This window comes from Cupressus sempervirens, chromosome 3 (assembly GCF_028749045.1).
Source record: "Cupressus sempervirens isolate cs-2001-9-10 chromosome 3, ASM2874904v1, whole genome shotgun sequence".
NCBI lineage: Eukaryota > Viridiplantae > Streptophyta > Pinopsida > Cupressales > Cupressaceae > Cupressus > Cupressus sempervirens.
In genome coordinates, this window is record NC_143120.1 from 379,845,357 (window position 1) to 379,867,703 (window position 22,347).

General features: G+C 34.2%; 1 long non-coding RNA gene across 1 annotated transcript in view; it reads right to left on the reverse strand.

The window, feature by feature from the left end:
* Positions 1–7,009: 7,009 nt before the first annotated feature.
* LOC149566593 (uncharacterized) overlaps positions 7,010–22,347 on the reverse strand; it is a 44,196-nt gene continuing 28,858 nt past the window's right edge. Inside the window, exons 3-4 of the long non-coding RNA XR_016362260.1 lie at positions 14,779–14,842; positions 7,010–7,495 (exon numbers count right to left, since the gene is read on the reverse strand). This is a non-coding gene — a long non-coding RNA (uncharacterized LOC149566593). The remainder of the gene's footprint in view (positions 7,496–14,778; positions 14,843–22,347) is intronic.

The following is a 22,347-nucleotide window of genomic DNA, read 5'->3' on the forward strand; positions in this document are numbered from 1 at the left end:
CAAATATCTCTCCCTTCTAATAATCACGCCTCTATGAAGTGTCATAAACAAGGATTAAGATTGTCGTTAGCATGTAGAAAGCAAGTCTACTGAGAAAAGCTTCGATATTTTGACACAAATAAATCTTAAGTAGAATTCTACAACATTTTGTGTCAACATCTTTGCACTTTATTAAATAATATGCTAGTGAAAGTTTCACTAAAAACAAAATTTCTCTTGGTTTCTAAAATAACAGTATTGGCTAGTTCTTGGTAAATACATAGTTGTCAATGGCTCGCTATGAAGATCGTTACCCTTCAAAACTAAATATTCCACGTACAAATATACTGTCATGGTAAATATATAGTTGTCAATGGCTCGCTGTGAAGACCGTTATCCTTCATAACTAAATATTCAATGTACAAATATACTATCAAACATAAACAAAAGCACGTCCAGAAAACATGTTCGATAAGGGTTCCAGTCTTCAACAATATTGCAAAATATAATCACATCTACAGAAGATCTTTGGTGGGAAAGTGTGTCCTAGTCTTCAATCTACTCAAATGGAAATGATAATACCTGTGCAGGTAGTGTTAACGCATATACTACACTCATCATCTCATGTATAGTATGTTTCGTTAGATATACTAATCAAGTGTAATGTCCAAAAATTCATTACGATTTTCAATAACAAATGCTTCCATATATAGACTTTCATATAATTTCCCCGAAATTGACCTCTTTGATGATCCCCTTTAATATCATTATTGTAGAGTTAACCTCCTTAATAAACAACTGGCCCAACACAAAAGGATCTTGGCCCCTGCCAGACAAATTCAAGTTCCATGAGCAAGTCAACTACTCAGTAACCTTGTATGCATCATATTAGCCTTGTCCTAGCCCTATGGATTTCAACCTCAAACGCATCCTGACATCCAACCTAACTCGGCGAATTTCACCACTGAAACAAGTTAAGGTAACAAATTGACTCATTACAGAAGCTACTTATTAAGCACCTACCAAACCAGACCCGAGTTCCATGCATCTCAAGTCCATTATTCAATGACCTCAAAAATCAAAATATCAAAGGCCCTAAGCATAAACCACTAGACTCGCACTGTATCCTTACGTTCGACTACATTTTAACAGTTTTCATCTCCAAAGCATAAGGAGTGTAACGCCCCGCCAAGGGATCCAAAAGAATTAACCTAAAGTTTCACTAAGTTTGCTAAACTTTTTTTTTTTTTTTTGTTTGTAAGAAAGTATAACATACACATCAAACACATAGTAGCGGAAGCAATAACATGAAATCATCGACAACCATACATTGCAAGTTACATTTCTTAAAGATCCCAAGACGTTGAGTCACTTTTAAATTTAATTAATTCTAAGTCTAACAACTATCACATACATATGAAAGAATAATCAAAAAGTCCCATGTCCATAATATACATTTGTTCCGAATGCCTCTTAGCAAATTAATTCGGAATACTCAATCATCCACTGTACAAGTCATGGGGTATGAAAGGCTTAAAAGAATATACATACGTAAAAATAGAAATGCATCAACCTCCACAAATCCATGTTACAAAGTACAGTAAAAATATATGAAACTATTCGCCATACATGATACATCCATACATCCATAATGGTAAAACATCTATCATAAAATCTAACCATCCATCATAAAATCCAAGAACATAGTGGAGGTAAATGCCAACCAAGAAAACTCCAGCCATGGTGACCATGGAACGGATCTCAATGGTAAGAGAAAAAAGCACTACCACCCGACTGCGTGGAACCTAAATGGTCCACTCCCACCGCGCTGAGGAGATAGTCTCAAGTCCCAAATAGGATAACAAAACCTATAATCATAAATACTCTCTAAGTCCAGGAAATCCTATAAGTATGCTAACTCAAGGGTTCCTAAAAAGATCGACATCTAAACCCAGAGGTACCACAAGACACATAAGAAACCTAATATGCAAGCGGGAAAGTGTCATCGTTAAAGTCACGTAGAAGTTACCCGAGCAATCCCTTAGGAATCTCGGGTCCCTACTGATCCCTGCGACCACTAGTATCCTCTCGTACTGACTAGACATACTACGGAATGCAAGGTCGTAACCAAGCGTTCTCTCTACCCCATCCTAGTCTGTACTAGCACTCAAGGCATGGGAGAGAACATACAATTATTTTGTTAGGTTCATTTTCTCTCATTTAGTGTAAATGTTTTCACTTATTAAAACAACTTACAATGTGTTACTCCAAGTAGCCTCTTAGGGCCCCGATCCCCATTGCAAGCGACTTCCCGACACTACACATAAATAACCTACCCTAGGCTCATGAAATCATGAATCAAAGAATCATAATAAAATCACCTCAGTCCTATACAAGCAACTGAAAAACATCATAAAAGATAAGCCACAAAAATTACATCAGTTCATCATGAGCAACAGATAAGCATCAAATAATAATCATATGATCACGACAGTTCTCTATCAACAACTGAAGGCATCAATGATAGATCACAAAATCCAATGGTTCTCCAATGAGCAACCAGAAAGTATCCCAATAGTAAATTACAATACTGATCGAAGACTCCAAAATGCTCAAGTCAAAACATGACATCATCAAGAACATAACAAACACTTCAATCCTCTCAAGCGACCAAAAAGCAATCCAAGTATAACTGATCGAGACTCAAAAATGGTTATCAAATATAACTGATCGAGACTCGAAAATGGTACACCTCAGCTTCACATAAAGAAATTGGAAAGCAATAACAAACAGTAAATACATCCATCATAGAGCATACAATCACATTATCTTGGTTGGTTTGAAAAGATCAAGAACAAATCATCATAACCTCACATTCACAAACTCGGGCCTCTGGTAACAACCTAAACTGGTCAATACTAAAACAACCCCAACATACAGAGAACACAAAGAAAACATCAAAGTCTCACAGATTGGATTTGAAAGTATATTATTGAGTTAAGGTAAGGTTTATGTTCCAGTTTAACATCGATTTCAAGTAACTAAGTTTTCACAACTACCCCTTACGATTAACCCATTTCTATAATAACTTCCATTAAATCAATAATCCAAATCTACAATTTAATCAAATAATATTCATTATTAATTAACTTTAATTAAACTAATTTTAATTAAATTAATCAATAATTATTTGTTCTAATTACTTATTTTAATCTATTTATTAATTGTTAATTTATTAATATTTAACCAAAATTATTAATAAATTAATATTTACAAACTATGTTAAATGCATTAATATTTAATTATTAATTGTTAATAAAGATTAAAATTTTATTAATTAAAATTTTAAATAATTATTATTTTTTTTATAAATAATAAAAATTATATAAAAAATCAAAATTAAAAAAAAAACATTATGAACATACGTTTAAAGCCCGTCGGCTTGCAAGACCTCCTGCGGTCGCAGTACCTGTGACGCAGGTACTGTCGGCTCTGTCGACAGTGGGGGTGGGTACGGGGTAATTCCCTCCCCCCCCACTTAATCATATTAAATTATAATTAAAAAAAAAAAAAATGAATTTGTTTATATATATATATATATATATATATATATATATATATATATATATATATATATATATATATATATATATATATATATATATATATATATATATATATATGCTAAATTAATTCCTATACATATAACTATATTAAAAGAAATTGCCTCCTTTATATTGGTATAGAAATATAGTCAACCATCCGAACTTCTAATTTAGAATTTCAGTATTAGATTCAACCCTTCCCATTTAAATATCATGTATACAGAAGTTTATTGACAAGCATTTGATAAATTCCAATATTGTAATGTTTAAACATTCATCACAGAGAATTTAGATTTACAAACTCCAGACACGAAAAGATAATTGCATATTTAATCGATAATTAAAAACACAAGACCCTACCTGATCCTGATGCTATTATGCAATCTCCAAGAACTATAAGAGAATTCGCTCCTCTCAATAACCTTCCTCTAGAAAACTTTCTGAGTGCCAGCCTTCTGAAATTCGCTTCCAAAAGTTCTTTCCCAAAAATTTCCGTCCAAATTTGTGTCACAAAAATGAACCCCCAAAGTTGTGATAAAGAGTTTTCTCCTCAAATCGGGGCACTAATTGTGCGTTTACCCGAAAAGACTCTTTGCACAACTCAGTTAACTCCCAAATTAACCTTTATTATCTTTTATTTTATTTTGCATTCATCTTTCATGCACATTAAGTTGAATTATTAAATAACTTTATTGAATATTCCACTTGACTTCTATTTTAAATTAATTTATTACTTTAATCTCATGTGCACTTCATAAAATTAAAATAACATTATTAATTTCTATTATTTAATCTTTTAATTTATTTCTCAAATTTAAACTCATGCTTAGATCATGCGATCTAGAATCCTTAATAATTTAATATCTTTCAACTTTTAATTTATTTTACAAACTTAATTGATAAAATATTTAATTAATTTAAATAACAATAATATTTAACATTTATTTAAAAATGAACTCCAAATGTATTATTATTAAATTAAATAAAATAAATATTATCCTGTTCTAAATTTATCTTTGAACTTTAACCTCTAAAATTTAATTCTTTTATTTAATTAATTTCTCAATTAATTAAACATTAAAAACATCATATTAATTCTCCATTAAATTAAATCATTAATTAATCTTTTTAATTAGACTTAATTAATAGAAAACAAATCAAGGACTCATATAACAACATACGAAAACCCTTCATAAAAAAAACACATACTAAATCAAAACAAAAAGGGTTATAATCACGAAATTACATCATTTGATGCATTCAGAAGGTACTTAACTCAGATACTTGTCCTAATTATCAATTAGGACAATTGGCTAAAGGGTTTAGGATTTGGACTTAAGAGTTTATCTCCCCTCTCTTACCATTGAGATAATGCGATAGGGTACGCTTATCCTGGCAATTCAGGGAAGTCGATACCCGGTACCTGCAACCTACATAAAATTCACGCATGTACAAACACAATATTTTAAGCTAAACAGACAATGGCAGGAAGTGGTGCATCGTGTAGATCCCAACTAACAGGTGACTACGACTCCCTTCCTTAATCACATCAGAAACACCATACATAAAGAAAACAAACACGCACACCATACACATGTAGTATGGGGTAAGTATCCATAAAAAAACACATATGATAATAAACCATCTAACTAATCATCATCGATAACTGAAAACATTGAATAATCATCATACATGCATGAAATATAGAGTACCAAGTAATCTTCATCATATAATAAACTGAGTGTAAACCAACATCTGATAATCTCTAACATAATAATACTAATCATCAAACATAAAATTGGCCTAAAAGAGTTTGGCAAGGATGACAAAAATGCGACTTAGGGGCAGGCACTACAAGGAGCTTAATAGAAGTGGTAGGAAGACTTCCCAAAAAAGTTGCAGACTTTATTACATACTTGACAATTCAACCACGATCTTGACAAGAGACGCCCTGCTTTTCTACAACACTCTAATTCCGAATTGTCTTCAACAATGACATGCTTGCAATTGATCAAACTCCTACTCCTTAATCTATACATAAAATATAAAACCAAAACAATAAACTCAAGTCCCAAGCACTTGCCAAAGGGTAGTTACAATTGTAAATGAAACAATTAAATGTGGTTGTTTAAGAGAACTTTACGAATCAACTATTCAAAGAGCTCTTGAACATCTTCGTGTACTTTGAAAAAAATCATATCTATTTATGATGGCCTAAAAATGATGATAGCATTATATATATATATATATATATATATATATATATATATATATATATATATATCACTATTTAAATTTTAGTTGACACTTGTGTGTACATGTGAGATAGAAGTGGTGTGCATACAACCATAAAACTAAGTGATTTCATTGTAGGGGGTTCACCTATAAAGAATTTAATCCCAAAATGTCTAGATTCTAGATAATAAAAATTAACAGAATGTGGATTGAAATTGTCATGTCATAGAATTGCATGCTTTCTATCCATACACGGATAAAAGAATTTAAACGAACCCTACAATGACATATTCCTATCTCCACATGGCTTTGTTTTTTCTGTGTCATTAATTTGAGAGTTTTGTGGCATAAATAATAAGACAAGAATACGAAGAATTTGTTGCATCGATGACAAACAAACACAGTAGCCTTAATACAAGAATTTGATCAAAGTTTGTAGCCTTAAAAGGACTTGAGAATATCATCAACTGCAACTTTGTAATTTTGTCAGACTTTCTTATGCAGACTCGGACAGATGATGGAAGAAAACGAAAAAAAGGCGAAGAAATTGAATGGAGAACAATGTAACCCCAATACTGGGGTACGTCGAGACGCTAGGACGAGTTTCCAGGACGGGGAGAAAATGGGCCTCCTTTTCGGGACGGTGGGGGGATTGCCAGGAGATGATGGCAAGGGGAGAATGGAGCAGGGGTGAGTGTCGAAAAGTATACATATAGAACTTGAAATGCTTGTTATGAAATGATGTTTCAATAGAACATACCAAATTAAAATATTTGAACATATCAAAATTGCAAGATGAACAAGAACAATTGAACATTCAACATAGTAACATATTACATACCCAATAGTAACATTCAAAAAACAAAATTCAAATAGAAATCCAAGTACCCATTCCAATGGGAGCATGGTTGCGGAATGGCAGAGGTGGGGGTACTTGGGTGCGCAAGTACTCGGTGTGGGGATGTCTCGAGGACGGGTACTTCGAGGTTTGGGAGGTGGGTGCGAGTCCCCGTGTTACACTGATGGAGAAATACATCTCAATATGAATTTCAACAGATAACCAAAAAAAGTTGACTCATAGAATGATTATTATCAGTTAAAACAAAAAAGAAATAAGAGTTATTCAAAGGCAAGCAAAATTAACCTATCAAAACAGAAAAAAAAGTCATGCCGTGTGACACTTCAGAATCTGCAATAATTTGGTTTTATTACAAGGCTATCAAAGTTTACAAGAGCATAAAGTCCCCAAGTTAAATTGGATGACATATTGATCCATCTAATCCTCTACTCGAGGGAAGCGAGTGCACCCATCACCCAAACTGGTCATCGAGAGCTTAAATTTAAATATAGATAACAAGGTCAGGCCTTGAAAGGTGCAGACACTTCGACTAAGATGGTGAATGCAGCTGAAAGAATCATGAAAAACATGCACATTCAATCCAATGGTGCAGAGTATAGATGCGTATATACCAATAGTGCAATAATTCATGTGACAGAAAACCAAGATTAATGCATTTCGTGGCACCCAATTTCCTTCGAAAGATACAAGGCACCCGGGAAAAATTTCTTCAGAAGATTAAGAACCTGTAAAATACAATGGAGTAAGACTCAACCAAGAATGTGAGCAATTCATTACATCACCTACACTGAGATTCTTCATGAGGAGCTGAAATAACCTGCAAAATATGATAAAGGTGTCAGACTCACTTTGACAGTGTCCAAACAAAAGCTTCCTTCAGAAAGAAACATTTAATCCCGAATTCAAATGAAAGAGTCACTTCTTGCATAGAAACTAACTCTTCAGAAGAAAAAGCACATAGAAAAACAGACATTTTGTAGGAACTTCAACAGAAATGAGAATGTTTAACAATGATCTAACACAAATTTTGAGAGATCTTGGTAACTAAGCAGAGCCATGCCATTGAACTGCCTGGCTACACTGCAGGAGTTAACACTGCATTCTATGCAATATTAAACATGTCGCCTCACATTTCCAACATTTTCCCTTTTTGATTCTCTAGGTATATTTTTGTCAATTTTTTTTAACTCATCTCAGTGATACTCTGTTCCTCTGCTTAACAGTTTTGTTATATTACATAATAATTTAGCTCAAATAAAATCGCCAGTTTTCGGTGTCTTCTCCTTAAGTTCTGATGGCATCAAGTGCAGATAGTGTGCATGATTGTTTTATGCACTTGAAGTATAGCAGCTGGGTAAGGTCACATAGAAAATTCTAATATAGGTTAGTGATATGTAGCATGTACTTACAGTTTGAATGTACTAAGGAAATCAACTAAGCAAGCCCTAAAAATCCAGCATTGTGAACAATATATTCCTTGCTCATTTATTTAGGGCATTTATTTAATAACCACTCATCTAAATAGCATTGATATTTAATATTTATGTAACTGGTTTATTTTCCCTCACAAACAGACATTCATACAAGTGCACACACATTAAAGTGAGCTAGAGATTAAACGTTCAAATATATTCCACATTTGTTTTTTCCAATGCTTTATTCATTTAATTTTAAATTATCCTATAGAAATTTCATTTTATGCTTTATTTATTTGATTAACCTAGATATTTTTAACTTTTGTATTCATTGCAGTATGATAATCCATATTCTCCTCCTCAATCAGGCTTCCCTCCTCCTAGGATACCGATTCGTATGGTTTTGCAGAGGCTTCCACATCGGATGCGGGATGCTTCTGGAAGCCCTGTGGATGCTGGCCAGAAGCCACCCGCAGGCTCCCGGATGCGTTCCAGACACATCCGGGAGCCTGCGGGTGGCTTCCGGCCAGCATCCGCAAGGCTTCCAGAAGTATCCGGAAGCATCCGCAGGCCTAGCTGCATGAAAAGTGTAAAACTCATTCATGTTATTTATCTTTGCAGCATTCATGTTATTTACACGCTGTTCATCTTTGTTTTATATATATATATACATATTTGTTTTCTTTAAATGCCAAACTATGATATTGCTAGTGCCTAGAATATTTGATTATTAAACAGTATGTAGATACAACTTTGTTTATGATGTATGATTCTTAATATTTGTTGCTAATCAAAGTCTTTGACCAAAATTATTCATGCTGACTGTATGTCTTTACTGGGTCTTCAATACTAAATACTCATCGCAGTTGTATATATATATAGACATATATTAAGTATATTTGATATTTCTTGCGTTTCTTTGCATATTTTATATACACACACACACACACATTTCCTTCTGCATCCACATCCAACAAAAAAAAAATCCCCGCATCCCGTATCTGCTTCCGGAATCCGCATCCGAATCGGTAACTTAGTCCTCCTCAAAAGGAAAGCATCCAGTATGCTCTTGAACTTGCTTTGCAAACAAGTTGGAGTCTGTGTCCACGGAATTTGTGACAGTTCTGTCATATAATATTCCACCTGCAGGGGTCAATGAATCTGAATATCACTCTCTGATGGATATCCCTTCCCCCAGCATTTGATGGAGTTTTCTGAGTCATCACTAGAGTCTGAGAAATGATAAGCCCATTGCACATCAGATGGTGTGTTATTTCTACACTTCAACATTTGATTTACTGGAGCAAATGAGTGAAGAGCATTGTGAAAATCTGTAGCTTCCTTATCCCTATTCACAAGGTTATCCATTTCTCAGCAGTCTATAGGTTTTCCTGCTATTGTATAAGTCTTCCCCATTTTGAATCCCTGTGATATTTCTATTTCAACATTTGATTTACTGGAGTCAATGTGCGAAGAGCATTGTGAAAATCTGTAGCTTCCTTAATCCCTATTCACAAGGTTATCCATTTCTCGGCACTCTATAGGCTTTCCTGCTATTGTGTAAGTCTTCCCCATTTTGAATCCCTGTGATATTTCTATTTCATGTAGGGACCCTAATCTTGTGCTTAGAAAAGGATTGTCATGACTAGTTGAATCAACTCCATCATGCCTTACATCCCTGGAATGTCTCCCAAACCTTTTGCAAGTCTATCATTTGCAACTTCACACGGACAATCTGCTCCCAAACTAGACTGTAGTCCAAATTGATTGGAAGGCTTCTTATTAACTGCAACTGACTCACTTAAACCACGCTGACCCAGTTCTGTAACCACATTTCTTTTCATTGAAGGTGTCCTTTCAATGTCACATTTGTCCATGCCACCTAGCCCCTTCTGGAAAGAGAACTCTGAGACATCGTGAACATGAACTCTTGTCCCTTCCTCCTTCCAAATTACAACAGTGTCAGCTGTCACCATTATGACAGATCCCCTCGCCGTCGTAATTTGCAACAGCAAAAGTCCGATGGCCATCCGACGGAAGCTAATTAGAGGTTCTGTCACTAGGGTGATGGGTAGATGTCGCAATTTGGGTCCAAATGTAGTAGTGATCCTGCACTCTCTCATCCTGATGATGGATTACACAGTGTGATCCAAAACGTTGATGCTCAAAAACACACACAATCGAATCCAGAAATGAACTAGCATTACAAATGGATTGTGGAAATTTGATATTGTTAATTTTGCATGCATGTCTACCAGAGCAATTGCAACTCAAACATATATATAATCTCGTCAAATCTATTTTGTGCATTTCTGGCAAACATGGCATACCATGACCACATTTCGTTTGTGAATTATGTCAAAAAAATCACATGCCTTGTCTATGCTTCCATTTTGCAAGCATATCTACCATGGTAATTGCAACTACATCATCTGACAAAAATCCTTTATGCTTTAATGGATGTCCATAGCCTATTCCAAAGCTCTTGTTTTGGTACAAGTAGCAAGAATGCTGGCAAAGGTTGCGTGATTTAGCTTTATACCTACCAATTGCATTTACTTGAATATAAACACGCACATACATACTCACATGCTATATATATTTGTCAACGCATATACATATTTGTACATATCTACATATGTATGTATATATGAATGCACATATATATGTATATATGAATGCATGCCCATATAAATATATATATTATACATACATATGTGTATATATGTTGTGCATACATGTTTGCAGTTTGCACATATATATCCATGGGATTCTGTTGAATATGGGATACATGCACGCATGCATATTTAAATGTACATATATACACACATACAGATGCATACACATACATATATATATATATATATATATATATATATGAGTGTATGCATCTATATGTATATATGTGTGTATATATATGTATGTGTATACATACATACATACATACATACACATACATACACACACACACACACACACACACACACACACACACACACACACATATATATATATTCCTTCCTTTCACGCAATCACCCATGCTTATCCAGGATTGAAAGAAAATCTGTGCAGAAATAGTATGTGTACCCCTTGAAACCACAAAAAAGTCTGCAAAAACACCATCAATTACACACTAAGAACACTGTAAGCCTTGTCGCATTTGAGCAGCACAACTTGTGGCACCAATCTTTTCGGGATGACTTCCTGACAGCACTAAGTTGCAGCACAAACACAACCCCCTGGTCCATCTGTATAATATGCCCATTCCATGTCATTCATTTATTCATTTAGTATATCCTCTGACCCTGAGCCACACGCCATGTAAAAATATAGATGCACAATGTATATATACCAAAAAAGCATATATGCGTGCCCTAGCCTATAGCCCTCTGCCCATTCTCTTCACTCCCTTCAATTCCAGCTGTTGTTTGTGATCCATTCTCTCGGAATATTGTAAAGATATGCATTTTAGTTTGATGTTTAGACATTTCCTAAATGCTTTGTGTATGCTTCCATATTTTGCATGCATGTCTCTACCAGGGCAATTGCAAATTAAGAATATATATTCTCTCAACAAATCTATTTGCACATATCCAGCAATCATGGCATGCCATGACCACATTTCCTTCAGGCAACATTCACATGCCTTGTCTATGCTTCCATTCTGCCAGCCTGTCTGCCATGGCAAGTGGAACTGCAACATCTGACAAAAATCATTTATGCTTTCATGGATGTCTATACCTTATTCCAAAGCTCCCATTTTGGCACAGGCAGTGAGAGTGCTGGCCAAGATTGCAGAATTCAGCTTTACACCTGCCAATCACATTTGCTTGATCATAACACAAATGGCAACTCTCATACGAGTCACAGGCAGGGCAAACAATCAAAGAAAAACAGGATCTTGTGAAAGATCCCCAGCATTCTCATTCCTATTTGAAGGGCGGCATTACTGTTGGGGAGACGAGTATTTGACAGAATGTGCCCAGCCAAACTCCTCACTCTTTGCAAGTATCCTTCCTACCTGTGCCAAAATGGAATGGGTTTGGACATCCACCAAAGGACTATTGAAATTTGAGGGAAATCTAAGAAATACTTATCACCAACTTCTTGCCCTGATCCATTCCATTGTTGTTGACTACTGCAAAGTAAGATTGAAAAAACAAACATTTGGGCTTACTGCAGGTGTACCAACGAATGTTTTCGCTGTTAATCATCAGTATCAACAGCAATGGTATCCTGAAGGGATAGAGATGTTAAATTATGGCCCCTGGGAGGGCTCTAAATCATAACTAAAATTTTCTTTTTGTGCAAGGGAGTTGGGGAGGAGAAAAGAGTCTTCTATAGGTGGTGCTGTTGACATTGCTGGCATTCTACTCCGGGCCTTGCAAATGCTGTTCACATGATGAAGAAAGAGATGAAATGTGAATGTGAGGGTCAAGGCACCCAATTTTCATCCATTGTTTATTATCTCAGCCTGTACTGTACCCCCTGGTCCTTTTTTTGTGAATAATATGTAACTTTGATATTTTAATTGATAGAGAAGGGACTATTCATAAAAAATGCATAAATTTGTATCAAGTTCCCATCCAACGTCAAAAATAGTTTTCTGAGTGATAAAAGCTCTAAAACTGCTTAGGAGATGTCACTGAAGGTTCCACAAGAAAGACTCATAAGAATCAGAAAACGAAGATTCTAGAGGCAACTGTGCAGCATTTTTTTTTAGTCTATTGAAAGTTTGTTTCTTAATGTTAAAACTTAAACTTCAAAAATATTCTTCAATATATAAGTGTGAATTACATTATTTTATAAAAACTATTATTTTTTGGTTGGTACGTGTGAGGTTTTCAGCCCAGTAGTCTTGTTTTTCTAACATTAAATTTAATTATGGTGACACGCCTAATTTATCATTGACTTTTTTTTAATCCCATAATTATTAAAATAGTTTTAATTATATTCTAAATAGAAATTATAATTAATATAAATGTTGTATTTAATTAAGTCAGGTGTAATTTATAAGTTAAAATTTTATTATTATTGAGTGATGAATTTTATATATTTATGTCAATTACATATAATATGGAGCCATTTTTTAAAAAATTGATTAATATTAGTAAAAAGTAGAACAGTCTTATTTGAAATTAGTTCGTTCCCATCACCTCTCTCTATTCACATTCATTCCAACATATTTGATCCATATGTTATTGCTATTCACATAACATAAAAGCATCAATTATTTATGGAACATTTCACTAATGAATAACATAAAAGCCTACAAAAACTTTGGAGAAAAGTATAATTCATCAAAAGTGTGTACAGAGTAGGTTTCTCCTCTTTTAGTATTTGTGCTTTCTCCACTGTTTGGATTCTTGTAAGTTGAGCATTATTTCTTTTAAGTCTAATTATATTAGGGCTTTATTTTTTCTTTAGTTTGTATGTGGTCAGTGAGACATTACTTTCAAATCAGTGGCAGCTATGACTATATGAAATGGATGGAGGTAATGATAGTAAATGCAACACTTCTATTTTATGGCCCCAGCATAAAAGTCAACATGTTGATCACACTTTCCCAACTCCTTAAAGGGAGGAAACACTAGAATTGGGAATGACATGGGTTCGGCTGATGTCTCCAATTTGCCCCATATATCTCCTCATTTGATTTAGGCTAGCTGTTTATTATTACTTGTATTTATATAAAGGATGTTGCCTTCCCTAACAATAATACACACATATTCATACTCAAATACATATACATATAGATTACACACAAATACACAAGCATTTGTGTTACAAATACATACATCTACATGTACATATGCATATCCTCAGATTCATACTTACAGTCATTAAATATGAAAAAAATGCATATCCTCAGATTCATACTTATAGTCATTAAATACAAAAAAACATACTCCCTCGTTTATAAATACAACTCACATACACATACAAATTGTCAAATACAGAAACACAGACATATATAACACTCATAAATATACATATATAATAGAAATTTTGTTTCCTCATAATGGAATAAAGTTTTCATCTGATGAAATTAAGAAAAACTGGTTTTCAACCAATGAATAGTAAACAATTGAAATATTGATATTCACAGTCCAAAGCAGAGAGTAAAGATAAAAATTTAAAAATGATTTATTACAACTCCATACAGTTTTTGTCAAATGTAATAACTTTGCCTGTACTACTATTTGAGAAATTTATTAGTTAGCAAATCTAATTTTTGGACATCTTATATAAAGCTGATCTTTTGAAAACTTGAAAAATAACCCATAGAGATATACTTCCCCTTCACTTACTTCCACGTATTTAACAATATAGGCTACATATTCCAGAGATCATAAATTGAAAAAGTAGGGTGACTTGTGAAAGGGGAAGCAGCCAGGACATGGGAAAGCTGTGGCTGCCTGAATTTATTAAGCAATATAAATTTATATTTGACTAATTTTAGATATTAACATCCACTAGTTAAAAGAAATACAGCTTTTTTAGCCATTTAACTTATTCTGAAGTCAGGTGCAACAAGAGAATTCAATCTGATTAAAGTCATGAATATTTTAAGAAAATTAATTCTGATAAATGCATGATGCAAATAATGAATGGCAAAGAAGATGAATTTGTTTAGATACTGTCAAACTTCATAGTCTAAGCAAGGATTCATAAAAATCCTTACCTTCCATTCAGCCGTGGTGTGCCCAACCGTGCTCTATCAGCTTCCCTGTTCTCAGCAGCACCACCTTAACAGAAACACCAAAAAAACATGTTGGTAGTGGCCCTTTCTGTGTTGGAAAAGAAATTCCTAAATTTGAAACTAAAAAAATACACAAATTTGGATTTTTTTTTGAAGGAAAAGATCTCAAAACTGAAACAGATAAGAAATGCTGACTAAACACAAAAAAAGATGTCTATTCATGACAACATGTGTGAGATTCATGAAAACATGTGTGACAATCATGAAATGTAATTTACTTTGAAGAGTTATAATTTGTAATTGTGATTGGTGCTGAGCTGTTGCTCAGACTGTTGAGGGGGTGCTAATTTTTGAAAGATTTGGTGCCCTTAAAGTAGGGGTTTGGTGACTCCGTAGGGTTGGTGCCCTTGAACATTTTAATTGAATGTATTCGTGAGGCTCAATTAGGACAGTAAATCCTAGCAGCATTTCTCACTGATTTTTTCCATCCTAGGTTTCCACATAAAATGTTGTATTTGCATCTCTTTCTGCATTCACTTTCAATTCCTTTCAGTTTTAAGATTTAAGGTTGACAAGTTTCGTTAAAGTTTATACTGATTAAGGGTTAAAAAAACTCAGTAGTTGAATCATATTGTACATTTACATATTTATATACCTATTGAATCATATTCCACATGTATACATATGTATATACCTATTAGTATACATACACAAAGGGTATTGTGTACTTTGCATATATATACATATCTATCCATATACATATGCATAGAAATACAATGTACATAAATATACACTTACATAATCATAAGGTTGTTCCTAACAAAATCAATAGAATTAATTGAGTTAAATAAATTATCCAATTCTCATTTGCATTAAGATGAATGTTCTAATCAATGTTGATTAGACCATTTTGATTAAAAAGATGAGTAAGAGCCTGTAATGTCCCAACTAGCTAACCCTTGGTGATACCTCTTTCCTTCCTCGTAGAACATGTACAGTAGAATTTCTCTCTAGACAATTAGGTGGCGAATTTGTATGCTGGGGTTTGGAGGCTGGAGATCAGACATCGAGGTTGGAGGTCATGTGACAACGTTGTATGTTGTGCGGTAGAGTGACTGCTGTGTTACCACAACTGATATTGTGATCCAAACTGATGTTGATGATGAATAAGGTTAGTTAACCAAGAACAGAAAGGGATGTAAAAGGATTGGATCAGTTGTTATATTGTCGTTGATGTCAAGCCTATTGACTTATTGATTTATGTAAGTTGCCAAAGCATTAAAGGATGTGTCGTTGAATAACGAGATGGTTGGCAAAGATAGAAGATGAAATGTAGAAGTGATGTTAAGAGTATGAGCTTAAATGGACAATCAATGAATCAGTCTTTGACAAAGTAATAGTGGTTTGATTATTTTACATGATTTGATGAAGTGTAAGAATGATATACAAGTCAGTTATATTGGTCAATAATAAAGAATTAATGTTGTGAAGGGAAAAGACAAGGAATAAGTGAATGCTACCAAGCTGGAAATGGTGGTTGGTAAGCAAAGATATTGTTCGGTGTAAGTGTATCAAATGTGTTAAAAAACTAAATTTGTGATAGAGTTACTGAGAAAATAGAGTCAACCGAGTGAACAGTCTTAACCAAGCAAATGAAGATGTTCAGTTAAACAAGAACGCAAGTCGGTAGAGGTGAACAGTTTTGCAAAATCGACTGAAAAACAACATCGAATAAGAATCCAGAATGATCTAGAAGATTCTACGGAAGGAACAAAGTTTGTTAGCAAAATCAACAAATGAAAAGGGTTAGGTGCAGATCAATGATGAAGATTTAATGGATAGTTCGAGATCCAAGAAAAGTTCAAGTTCCAAGGTGAGATCGCGCTGGCAAAATTCATAAAACGTTTTTCCGAGCGACAAATACATTGAATGTGAGCTAAGATTTGATCAAACGGATGAGAATAATTCAAGGAAACCCTAATGAATGAGATAAAGCAGAAAAACATTGTCTATATAAAGGACGAGCAAGAAGGTTAATGTTGTTGATAGCCGAATAAGTACACAAGAGTACACCGAGCATAACAGATTTACAGAAAAGTGTGAATTTATAGAAAAGTGTGAATCAAGAGAAGGAAAGTGATGAGATGAAGGTTTTGTGTTGATCAGCCAACAAAGAAGAGTTTGAAGAAGAGCAAAGAGCAAAGAGGAGATCTGAACAGGCAAAGGTAGTTGTTATTTCGACATATCATTCCACTGTTACTTTCTAACCATTGTAGTAGAAAATCTCTTAACCAAGTGGATTTAACAGTCCTATTTCTAAATCCTTTGTAAGGTGGCATTCTAATGAATGTGCTAAGTCCTTTAATAAGGCCACTCATTTAGTCCTATTTCTAAATCCTTTCTAAGGTGGCATTCTAATGAATGTGCTAAGTCCTTTAATAAGGCCACTCATTTTAGGGTCATAGATCTTGTTGATCTTTGGTGAGAATCCCCTAACAAGATCATATCTAGCCAATGTGTTTGTAACCTTTAATAGGGTTGGCTCTTAATCGAGTGCACTTCAGGAGAGTGAATTTCTTTGTGGGTGACAATTCCCATAGGGGTTTTTACCCAAATTTCCACATTAAATACTGGTGTTAATGTGTAAATGGATGTGTTGCATGTTATTTCATGTTTTCAAATGCATAATGTTGTAAACTCTTGTTCATTGGTTGAATGTTGAAATTGATTAGTAAGGATTATTTGTTGATAAGTTTAAGAGGTGAAAATGGTTGAACGGGCTTGATAAAACTAATTCACCCTCCTCTCAATTATCCAACACGCGAGACCATATGGTAGGTACAGATCACCTACAGTGATCTTGTTGGGAGGTACAATGGATGCGAGCCTTGAAGGTTGTACATCAAGGTCCCAAAATGACTGACAAGAAGAAACTGGCTTCTCTAGGTGGTACTATAGAAGGGGAAGTTATACGATTAATGACAAGAGTGTGTAGTCAAAAGGAAATGTGTTCCAGGTCAAAGTTATACGATTGATGAGAAAAACGTCCATTCAAGAGGAAATGCGTTCCAGGTCATGGACAATCGAAGTCTTATGCAGGGTAATCTTTTGTGATGGTATAGCCACAATGCAATACAGTGGTGTGCATAAGTCGTACAATGTTTGTGATGTCCCCATTTCCAAGGCTTAATTGAAGAAGTAATATTAAACAATAATAAATAAATAATTATTATAATTATTATTAAAAATAGTATTTTAATATGATATCAAATTATTGTTGATATAATGGCAATATAAAAATGATATAATTACATAAACTATAATATAATTATAATACATAATTATATTATAATATCGTCTACATTAAATAAACTAAATATATTTATCAAATCTTAAAAATGAAAGTTTACCAATGATTATAATCTAAATTTAATAGAAAATATTCAAACAAATAATAATGTCATCAAATAAATGATAATATTAAATAGAAAATTTATAAGATAATAAATATGAGATATTAGTCTCATTAATCAATATAAATTCAAAATATGATAATAATCATAATAACAATAATTGATATCATTACTAGATAGCAATTATTATTATTCATGACTCAACCTATGCTTGAAAGGTGCGTCTCTTCAACATTCAAGATTTACAAGATATATTATGGGGTTCAGACTCTTTGGAAAGATCATCACGGATATATTTTATATTACTATGTTACCCTTATAAATTATTTTAAGGGTAACAAATAGGGCAAGGAACCATCGGTCAAAACACATCAGAGCTGGACGGCATTGAAGAATTAGAGATATATAAGGTACATACACCACACGCAAGGCAAAGGGAGGGGACATCTGAAAATGACACATGGAATCGAAAGGCAAAAAAATAGGAAAAAAGAACATATTTAAATTCAACATAGCCATCGTGAAAAGAAGTACAGGCACAGTGAACAGAGAGCAGCTTAATTAGCATTGAAGAAAACGCAGGAGAAGATATCTCCAGCGATAACCCTTCTCAGCATCTTAGCCACAAAATACATATTAGAATATATTATTGAATACTTTACCTTTATTTACTTCGTGCAAGGACAACAATGGACAAGAGGAAAGATAGGAATCACTTCATTATGCGTACATAGGAGGATATGGAAGTTACATATTAAAGAATAGAATCATCCAGAATCCAGTCATTATAAATAGTGTAAGAGACTGCTTATGACATCAAAGGAAGAGGATATATTTAGTGCATCACATTACAAAGCGGGGATGCAATCACCCTTTCAGTACCTTCTAAGCGATCACAAATCAAATGAGCACTATCAAATCTAAACCAGATTTGAATCAGTACAACAAGTATCATACATTTCATCCACAATTCATCTACAGACATGCCGGGATGATTACTTGATATGAGCATTCAGATCGAATAGGATATATTATGGAATATTAATGGAAGTGAAAGATTCAACGTGGAAGATATGGGCTTGGATGACAGATAAATTTGTGACTAGCCACAGCCAGAAAATAGCGAACATGATCATAGGGGTGGGAGCAAACGGAGGAACAATAAGGGGAGGACAACCAACCTACATACAAATATAAGACCATTCAGTCTAAGCATAGTGAACGATAATTGAAACTAAGACAATAGTGGTCAACCACTGGAAGTCATCAGGAGATAAAAAGAACAGACCACAGAAATAAATATAAATATGGTCAGCGTACAGTAGATATACAATCAATTCTATAGCATATTAGTAATCATATAAGTGAAACAGAACTCAGTCCTACTCTTACAAATTTAAGCCAAGTGAATAATCCAAGGAACATGAATTATCATACCATGCCCATAATAAAGCAATCATCAGAGTTCCAGTCTGAGGAATCATTGACAATCACAATCTCACTATAAAATTGATATATTTCAGCAAATACATTCAGGGAGATATACATTAACCTGTATAGATGGAAACAACTATAGCAATACCTCATAATCAAAACCTTAGCAGATTAAGGAATAGGGACTACAATAATCTTGTGGAGGTTGCTAGAATAGCAATCGTGCTTTACCATTCCTTTATCCTACTACATCACTGTTATACTACATCCATCATATAAGGTCAAAGATTTAAATATCAGAAGTAACTTTCCTAATCCACATGGAGATCACAAGTGGATCATCACATATATCAGATTATCAAGGGTTAGAAACTTAGAAGCAACCATTAGTATATATTGTAGATCAATATATTTCATTGCACTTCTTTAAGTTCACTTCAGGTTGACACAAATTTCTATATTTGAATTATATCCAATACTATCTTTGTGGTAAATAAAAGAGTTGCATATAAATTATGGATAGGGAGATGTCTTTTGCAATTGAATTATAATAACTTTGTTCCACCTTTTAAGAAATATTGCAGAGGACCATTACAATGTTAGTTTATCACCTCTAGTCGTTCGTCCTTAGAGATTATATGGCAAATATAGCAACATAGTGCAACACGAGTTTGCACATCCAATAGTTGAATTAAGATTAATAACTTCAATTTCATACAATGACGCTATGTTCCCTGGGGATGTGTCCCCCCCAAAAAAGCCAGTGTTACAAGGACAGGGACGTCCCTGTCCCGAGGACTTCATTGGGGCACTTCAAATTTGCCAGAATCGAAGCCAAGGAAAACACAAAGCAAAATAGGATAAGGGGATGAATCCTGCCAAAACGACAATTTGCCAAATACGGAAGATCTTTCAATTCCAAAATGGCAAACAGAGCAAAAGTCCCATTGGAATTTGCAATACAATGAACAATTCAAGTCACATAAAAAATACATCATACAAGCTGGTCATAAATACCCCTATGGGGGAAATCTTTAAGGGTGCACAATAAGTGTTGACAAGACAACACATACACCTATAGCAAAAAACAAATATGGGCTCAAGATATACATAAATCAATTGGGACCCCAAATACAAATACTTTTATTTTATTAATTAAAGGTCCTTTTTATTATATTGTATAAATTAAGCAACCAATTAATTAATTAATTTAATTTAATTATTACATTACAAAATTTGGGGACATTACAAATCCTCGCCGCCCAAAGATTGCTTGTCCTCAAGCAAAACCATCATTTGACTCATGCTATCAACTCCAGGGTCCAACCAACCACGTAGATAAGAAGAGTGAAATGCCATCAAAATCTAGCTACACCATATTGTAATCAAACTTTCGTTGTGCCATCCTAATACAAACATTGCTATGAAACTTTGGTGATGCCACATTGTCATATCTATAGTCACAAGAATCCCATAAGAACCAAACATAAACCACATTGATGCTCAAATCCAAAATCTCCATGCTATCATACTCAACATTGAGCAAGTACGTCTGGTTAATTCCATAGGGAAGTTCTTCACATGAAGAAACTCATGCCCAACAAGAGAGTAAGCATGAAAATCACTCAACTACAAAGGGCAAGCACCAAAATTACACAACTACAAACATCCATCTATAGAGTTGTTACTTGGTATCTTTGCAAACTTTTGAAAGATGTGTTCTAGAAACAAGATTTCATTTATGTAACTCAAGATCATTGTCCATGCTCTCCTATATGTTGTCCCTAACACAGTCTATACATTGCCACCTCCAAAATTCCACCTCAATACTGGAAAACAGTCGCTCACTAATTTCTTTATGGTATTCTGATAACTATTGTCCCTGGATGGCTTCCCATTCTATAAACTCCGCTTTTTTTAAGAATATGCTCTATTACAAGATTGAATGTTGTCGTGCAATGTCAGTGCCAAATTGTATGTAAGAAAAATTCACCGTATATTGTTGGATGATAGTTTGTACGATGTGAAAGAATTAATTGTACATGTTAGCAAAAGTCATATGGTAGTACAAATCTAATGATCGTTGGGATTGATGGTGATGTCTCTGGCCTATGGTATAGATAGTAAGTCGTGTAGTGTGGGCACACACCCTTGGGACACAGACACAACACATACCTCAAAAAACGACCAAGAATGTTAACATGGATAAGGCATACAGGCACAGACATAGATATTGGCATGGATGCAAACACTAACGTGGCCACAAACATGAACACAGACACAGATGTGGTCACAGACCCAGACATGGCCACAGACACTGTTACAGATATGAATGCAACACTAACACAAGTATAAATGCAGAGGCAAATATGGAAGAGGTAACGAGCATAAACATGGGCACAGAATAGGCGCAAAGGCAAACACAAACACAAGTATGGACACAGACGCAAACACAAGCATGGGCACAAACACAACAAGCACAATCACGAACACAATCACGAGTGCTGACACAAAGAAGATGCTGACACCCCTTCTATACACAGACATGAATAGATCACCCCTTCTATACTACCTCAGCTGCCCTTGATTCTCAAAATGATGCACCCATGCAAAAGAAAGGGACCATAACAAACTAAATTTCAAAATCAAAGTAGGGAAATTGCCAACATTAATGTGTCAAGATACCGGTGTTAGATAATTAAGG